This window comes from Carettochelys insculpta, chromosome 32 (genome assembly GCF_033958435.1).
Source record: "Carettochelys insculpta isolate YL-2023 chromosome 32, ASM3395843v1, whole genome shotgun sequence".
Classification (NCBI taxonomy): Eukaryota; Metazoa; Chordata; order Testudines; family Carettochelyidae; genus Carettochelys; species Carettochelys insculpta.
The window spans coordinates 2,587,968-2,596,326 of record NC_134168.1 but is presented as its reverse complement, the minus strand read 5'-3'; the positions used below and the strand labels follow the sequence as shown (position 1 = coordinate 2,596,326).

Sequence of the window (8,359 nt, the reverse complement as noted above, 5' to 3'; positions counted from 1 at the left end):
ACACCATTTCATCCTGGCTGATACGCATTGATGGTCCTGTCCTCTGTGGATTTATCCAGCTCTTCGTGGCTACAAGGGCACGCTGCTGGCTCGTATCCAGCTTCTCCGTCTGGCTAAGGGGTGATGGGAGTTAGCAGCAGCTTGTATCTTCTGCTAATCACAATGGGAACAGGGGCGCGAAGTGTCAACACATTGAGACAGAAAGAAAATAAGTGGATGGCGTTTGGGCGTCTTTGTTATGGAGGCTCACAATGACTAACGATTGTTCGGCAAGTTTGCTGATAAGTAGTTATGGAAGTTGGGAGAGCTGACAGTCACTGTCAACCGTGTGGCTCATAATGACAGACAATAGAATGGCTTAATATGAGTAACAATTGTTCGGTATGTTTGTTGACAAATAGTTATGGAGGTTGGGAGAGCTGATGGCCCCAGTTGGCGTCACTATCAGCTGTGTGGCTCATAATGACGGATGGCACAATGCGCTTAATGTGAGTAACAATTTTTTGGCTTGGTTGCTGATTAATAGTTTATGGAAGTTGGGAGCGCTGACAGTCACTATCATCCGTGTGGCTCGTAACGACAGACAATAGAATGAGCTTATTGCGACTAACAATTGTTTGGCATGTTTGTTGATAAATAGTTTATGAAGTTGGGAGAGCTGATGACCACTGTCGGCTGCGTTGGCTCATAATGACAAACGATAGAGTAGGCTTGGAAAGCCTTGGCCAAACGAGCGCCCAGATTTACACATGCTGCAGGAGTTATGACCAGGTCTCTGCTCCTTGCCACACGAGATACCCCAGCAACCTCAGAGCCATGAACAGCCTGGGATGGTAGACAGTCTTCCCAGTGCTCTTCTCATTGCCTGCCTCACCTCCTCGTTGGAAGGCTGTAGGTAATGGGGTTCAGCGTGGGTGTGAGCACAACGTACAGCAGAGCCGAGAGCCTGTCGCTGTCCCCGCCGTAGCTCGACTTGGGTCAGAAGTAGATGAAGCTGCTGGAGCTGAAGAAGAGAGTCACCACCACCAGGTGAGAGGAGCAGGTGGAGAAGGCCTTGCGTCAGCCCGTTGCTGAGGACATCTTGAGGAGGGTGACCATGATGTGGGCATAAGACACCAGGATCAGCAGGAAGGGGGCCAGGACCACCAGCACGGCCACCACGAATATCTCCACCTCGGTCAGGGCGGTGTCGGCGCAGGCCAGCCTCAGCAGCGGGGGGATGTCACAGACGAAGTGGTGGATCTCGTTGGGCCCACGGAAGGGCAGGCTGAATATCAGTGCCGTTTGCCCAAAGGAGACGGGGATGCCGGTGATGTAGGACCCGGCCACCAGTAGAACGCAGACCCTGTCGCTCATGATGGCGGTGTACCGCAAGGGGTGGGAGATGGCCATGTAGCGGTCATAGGCCATGGCTGCCGGGAGGTAGCACTCTGCCGTGGCGAAGAACAGATAGAAATACAGCTGAGCGGTGCAGCCAGTGAAGGAAATGCTCTTGTTCTCTGCCAGCAGGTTGGCCAGCATCTTGGGCAGGGTGACGGAGGTGTAGCACGTCTCCAGGAGGGACAGGCTGTGGAGGAAGAAGTACATGGGGGTGTGGAGGGAGCGGTCCAGCGTGGTGAGGAGCACGATGAGGACGTTCCCTGTCAGCATGAGGGTGAAGGAGGCCAGCACCAGGACAAAGAGCAGCACCTGCAGCTCGGAGAGGCTGGAAAATCCCAGGAGGATGAAACATGTCACCACGGTGTGGTTCCTGCCAGGCATCTCCTGCAGGTCCTCCACTGGCAGACGGGGTGGCGCTATCTAGACAGTGAAGAGAAACGATCAGCATGTGAGTCACCAAATCCTGCCTCACTCCTCGGTCAGAAATGTCCTTTCTGCTCCTCTACTGCAGCGGGTCTCTGTGTGGTCTGCGGACCGCTAGTGGTCCACAGCCCTCTTGGGGATGGGCTACAGGCTCAGGACTTCCCCGCCCCCGGGAAGCCCGTCTGTGCCCCCCTCCCCATATTACATCTGTGTTTTTATGCTCCAGTAGACTACTGGTTCTTAAACTCTTTGGGCCCACGGAACACCAGCCAATAATACGTTTCAGGCGGAACTCCTATGGAAACGTTCTTCCAAAAATATCATTGTCAGACTCCGGGAAGCCTCAAACGGCCACATGTGCAGCAAAAACCGAAGGGAAGTACTTTAATCAGGTATCACGGCAATGAAGAAGTGACATTGCCTCTGGTTTTAGCAACACGAGGCGTGTCCCATCGGCGTCTGATACCAGAAAGGTGCCAGAGCCTCGCGGCACTCCTGGGAGGTGCTGACAGAATGCCAGTGTTCTGTGGAACGTCGTTTAAGAGGCCTGCCCGGAGAGTGTTCCTGTTTACACAGCTGCAGGCCTTGCACAAAAAGCGTCCCCTCTTGGCTTCGGAGGTTGCCAGCCATGGAAAATGGTCTGAAGTTACAGAGGGGGAGGTGTAGGTTGGATATTAGGAAAAGCTCTTTCCCCAGGCGGGTGGTGAAGCACTGGAATGTGTTGCCTGGCGAGGTGGTGGATTCTCCATCCCTGGAGGTTTTTAAGTCTCAGCTTGACCAAGCCCTGGCTGGGATGAGTTAGTTGGGGTTCATCCTGCTTTAAGCAGGGGGCTGGACTAGAAGACCTCCTGAGCTTCCTTCCAGTCCCGCGTGTCTGTGATTCTGTGAAATGAAATCCTTATTTCATACCTGACTATTTTCCCTTCTTTTCTGTATCTTTAATAAAAGGTGAACTGGATTTTTAATGGTGTGTTTGCCATGGCTCTGTGCGCACTGAGGTCTTAGATACCAACCCTCAAACCTTATTTAACTCCATTAAATGCTGGACAGCGGCCAGGTTACATTAATACCTTTGGCTTGTAAGTGCCATCTCAGTTAACACAAGACTGACAAGCCAGAAGGTGCCTCGTTTACTCCCACAAAGTAGTATTTTACTCCTTGAGTAGACCTCTGGCAATCAGCGGGACTACTCAAGAGTAAGGTGGTGCCTCATGTGAATAAGGAATCGGCTGAGCGAGAGCGGTCCGCATCTCTATACAAGCAACACCGTCACTGGACCTAACCACATCAGCTGCACCACCAGGGGCTTATCCAAGAGTGTGATCTACACCATCGTGTGCCAGCAACACCGCTCTGCCATGGACACTGGCCAAACTGGACCGTCCCTGCGCCAAAGGAGGAATGGACCCAGATCTGACATCGGCGATGGGAACGCACACAAGCCTGTTGGGGACATTCAGTAAAGGGTTTGAAAGCAGCTGTTCTGCCAGAAAAAGATTGCCCCCAGGATGACAGAAGTTGGCATCTGAACTGAAATTCATTTGCGAATGACACATTTAACCTTGGCCTGAACCAAGATCTCAACTATCTTCTGCATTATGAGGGCAATTTCCCCACCTTTGGGACTGGGACACAGCTGACTTAATTAACTGGTCCTGCCACTGACTGGTAACCCCGTTCCTCCGAACCCCCTCCCGCTATACAAACCTTGGCTTCTGTTTTGCCACTCCGTTTCTTTCATCTGAAGAAGGGGTTGTACCCAGGAAAGCTGCTGACCTAAGACATTGATTGGCATCGAAAGTGCCCCAGGGCTGCTTGTTGGCTGTGAATAAAGAAGGGCTGAGCCTTTAAATTCCCTCTGGTTCGAGAGCTTTCTTCACTCGGACTGATAAGTGGTCACTAGCCCTCCTGACTACAATAGAGCCGTTTGTGTGTGTGTGTTGCTTGATGTGAGCAAGGGGGCTGCAAACCGGCCCTCAGGCAGTGCCCAGAAGAGGTGTGACATGAGCCTGAAACACAATCCAGCCCATTCCCTGAGCGGAATGGTTCCGATTGTTCAGAGAACAACGCATGGGACATGCCTACCCATGAGTAAAGTCACTCCCAGGCCAGATCTGGCCCCTGCATGTGGCCTTCAGGGCTCTTTGTCTCTCCTGATTGCCTAGCTCCAAAGGCATTCCCCCCGCTTGCAACTCTGGGACCCAGTGGGGACAGTCATCTCATGAGAATGAACTCGTGTATCAGTTCTGCTGCACACAATGGGACAGGATCCTTAGCCGGTGAAAACCAACACAGCTCCACTGACTTTCATGCCATGATCCCACTTGACACCAGCTGAGCTTTGTTCCTCCTGTCTGGTCAAACCCACAAAGACTCGTTTAGTTGCTGTAATTTAACATCAATTTCTTTGTAGCCTTCACCACTCCTGAGAGATCTGTGAGCACCTCCTGTCTCTAGGCTTTTCGTGTGATGGGCCAAATTCATCCTGAATGTACCAGAGTGCACTGTAGTTATGTTACACCACGTGGGCCTACTGAATTTTAATTAGCCCCGAGAGACTGCTCACAACTTTTGTCATGATCATCGCAAAGACTTTTTAATAATACCCAGAGGGTCCAATTACTACGAACATCCTTTCACTGTTAGCTGATCCGCAGAGCTGAATCCCGAAGGATGCGCTGATAAAAATTACCCATCAGTAATGTTGCTGTAAGGACAGGCCGTGTGGGCACTAGATCAGCTAGCTATGAGCTTGCTCAGCTATCTATGCATTGGGCACTGAGGTACGCCCATCATGAACTTAATGTTGATTTTTCTCCCCCAGTTTGGCGACCCCAGTTTCTAGCTGACCGGAAAGCAATATTTGATCTCTTCCATTGTGTTTTGCACAGTTGCAGCCGTATTTCTCCCAGGACATCTGAGAGACATAAGAACATAAACAGACACCCTAGGTCAGACCAACGACCCATCTAGCCCAGTAGCCTGTTTTCCAATACGGGTGAAGTCGTATTTGTGTTGGACAAACTTTCGAGCTAGACACAGAGCTTCAGGTCTGGGACAGCAATGCAGAAAGTCCCAGCTAAATACAAGGTGCAGTGAGTAGTTCAACACAACTCATTAACACATATGCTAATTGACCATTCAAGGGGAACTAGTCCATTATCGCCTCTGCAGTCATAGGACTGACAGAGGGTTAGTGTGTTACGGATTAAGCCATAAAGCCTCTGTCTCTGTTCAGTTCTTGAGTCTTAGTGTCCAGCAAAGTTTCTAATTTAAGCCTCCCCTCTGGAAGGTGCTGGGCAGTTTTCCTTTGTGGATGAGGCCTGAGAGATCGGATAGGGAGCGATGGCTTTGCGAGAAGTGTTTGCCTACAGGGGTGAGGGAGCCTTTGTCTTTAATCATTCAATGCACACAGACAGGGTCACGTTTGCAGATGACAACAATTATTCAAGATAGCTAAGTCAAAAGCCAACTGCATGCAGCTCCAAAGGAAGCTCGTAGACACCGGGCAGATGAAGTTTAGTGTGGATTGGTGCCACGGAAGAAGTACTGCCAGGCACGCGTGCAAAACGATGGGGTTTAAATGAGCTGTTTTCGCCCAAGAAGAGGATCTGTATGTTACTGTGGATTGTTCTCTGAAAACAGCTTCTTCGCTATGGAGCAGCAGTGCAAATAGCGACTGAAGGTTGGGACCCTTGAAGAAACGGATTGGTGATATGACAGAAAACATCAGATAAATCTGAAGTGCACCCACCCTTGACAAGTGTGTGAAATTCTGGTCGTCCCACCTCCACGCAGATGCACGAGGGTCGGAAAAAGTTTGGAGAAGGGCATGAAGATGACTAGAGTGTGGAACAGCTTTGGTCTGAGGAGAGGTTCAAAAGTCAGTGACTCCTCAGCCTGGAAAAGAGCTGACTGAGGGGGATGTTGTAGAGGTCTACGTGTGACCCATGCACCTAGGCGCATGCTTCGCTGTCCCAGGCAGTGGCACTCAGACACATACACAGAGAAAGAACTAATCTAGGGGGAGAGGTAGATACCTTGGAGGGTAGAGAGAGTTTCCCGAGGGACCTGGATAAATTGGAGGATTGGGCCAAAAGAAGTCTGATGCGGTTCAACAAGGAGAAGTGCAGAGTCCTGCACCTGGGCAGAAGAATCCCAAGCGTTGTAATAGGCTAGCGACTGACTGGCTCAGCAGCAGTGTGACAGAAAGGGACCGAGGGGTTATGGTGGATGAAAGGCTGGATAGGAGTAAACACTGTGCCCTTGTAGCCAAGAAGGCTAACGGCACACTAGGGTGCATTAGGAGGAACATTTCCAGCAGATCTAGGGAAGTGGTTGTTCCCCTCTATTTGGCACTGGTGAGGACACATCTGGAATACTGTGCCCAGTTTTGGGCCCCCCAGTATAAAAAGGATGTGGATTTGCTGGAGCAGGTTCAGCGAAGGGCACCAAAAATGATTAAGGGTCTGGAGCACAAGACCTATGAGGAGAGGCTGAGGGATTTGGGCTTGTTTAGTTTACAGAAGAGAAGACTTAGAGGTGATTTAATAGCAGCCTTCAACTTCCTGAAGGGGAGCTCTAAAGAGGAGGGTGAGACACTGCTCTCAGTGGTGACAGATGGCAGAACAAGGAGCAATGGTCTGAAGTTACAGGAGAGGAGTTGGTTGGATATTAGGAAAAACTCCTTCCTCAGGAGGGTGGTGAAGCACTGGAATGCGTTGCCTAGAGAGGTGGTGGATTCTCCAGCTGTAGAAGTTTTTAAGTCCTGGCTGGACAAGGTCCTGGCTGGGGTGACTTAGTGGGGGTTGATCCTGCTTGAAGCAGGGGGCTGGGCTGTCATGTCCCCTCTCAGCCTTCTCTTCTCCAGGCTAAACAAACCCAGCTCTTTTACCGCCTCTCTCTCTTAGCTCAGGTTTTCTAGATCTTCAGTCGCTTTAGTCTCACCTTTACTAGGGGTTGGTGTGACACAAGCACGTCAGCGTTTCCCTCATGCGAGGCACAGTCCCGTTGTGGAACTGGCTGTCTGTGGGTGTTGCGAAGGCCAAAATTACAACAGGGTTCACAGAAGAAGTAGGTAAACTCATGGTGGTTGGGCCCATGAGTGGCTATCAGCCAGGCCTGTCTCCAGCCTCTGATTGCTAGAAACAGGGAGTGGATGACGGGATGGGCCATTCGACACCCTGCCCTGTCTGTTCACTGCTGCGGATCTGTCTGGCATGAGACACTGTTGGAAGACAGGATAGCGCTTGATAGGCAATGCAAGAGGAGTCAGTGCTTGGTCGATTAGCCTGTGGAGTTACACGCTGCATCAGCCGAGGAGGAACCTGCCGGTACTGGACCTGAAGAAATTTCATTTTATTTTTATAATGCACAAAGCAAGACCAGATCTTCTGGGCTATGAACCACCAGCCCTAGAGGGAGTGGGGCTCTGCCCTGCCAGGCCTGGAGGTGCTGGGGCTCTGCCCTGCCAGGCCCCGGAGGTGCTGGGGCTTTGCCCTGCCAGGCCCCGGAGGTGCTGGGGCTTTGCCCTGCCAGGCCCCGGAGGTGCTGGGCTCTGCCCTGCCAGGCCCCGGAGGTGCTGGGCTCTGCCCTGCCAGTTCCCGGAGGTGCTGGGGCTCTGCCCTGCCAGGCGTGGAGGTGCTGGGGCTCTACCCTGCCAGGCCCCGGAGGTGCTGGTGTTCTGCCCTGCCAGGTCTTGGAGTTGCTGGGCTCTGACCTTCCAGATCTGTGTGTACTGGGCTTATCTCCCAGGCCTGGCAGACACGGAGCAGCGCGTTGTCTTGCAGAAGGGTTAATATAATGCCCTAGTTTGGCTGTTCTTGCATTCAGTGTGGACTCTCCCTACAAGAACAGGAGGGTTTTGCCCACTGTTGAAGGCGTCTCATTGTCCCGGAGGGGGCAGCTAGCGCATGAAGTCATCTGCTTAATGCTGTCTCCGTTAGGGATTCAGCTGGCTTCGTTACACTACTCATGGGCGTGGATTGTTACCCCTGAGCCCAAAACGAATGATCGGTTTCAAGCTAACTTTTTAGTGTAGCACAGGCCTCAATGGATATTAAATGCCTATTAGATAAAAACTCGTTAAACCCACATCTGGATACTCGTTCCTAATTAATATGCACTTAGCTGAAGTTGAATAGTAACAGAGAGGGAGCCGTGCTAGTCTATACACTATCAAAACAAAAAGCAGTCAAGTAGCACTTTAAAGACTAGCAAAACAGTTTATTAGGTGAGCTTTCGCGGGACAGACCCACTTCTTCAGACCACAGCCAGACCAGAACAGACTCAATATTTAAGGCACAGAGAACCAAAAACAGTTGAAGTTGGTTTCATTTCTCTTCCAAAGTGACCGAAGCAAAGACAAAGTAAGGCCGGTGTAATTCTGACGGCAAGTGTCCAAAGAAGGGTTTAAGGCCGTTTATCTGATCCACTTTTCATCCACACCTCTAGTTAATTCAGGCTGCAATGTGAACACCCAGGAGGTGAAACAGTTGGGCAATTTTCCTTTATTCTTATAAAAAGTCCTCACTTGAGCTGGGCAGCCCCGTGAGTT

General features: G+C 51.1%; 1 pseudogene; it reads right to left on the bottom strand.

Moving 5' to 3' along the window:
- Positions 1–808: 808 nt before the first annotated feature.
- On the bottom strand, positions 809–1,761 carry LOC142004532 (olfactory receptor 10A7-like; annotated as a pseudogene).
- Positions 1,762–8,359: the final 6,598 nt, after the last annotated feature.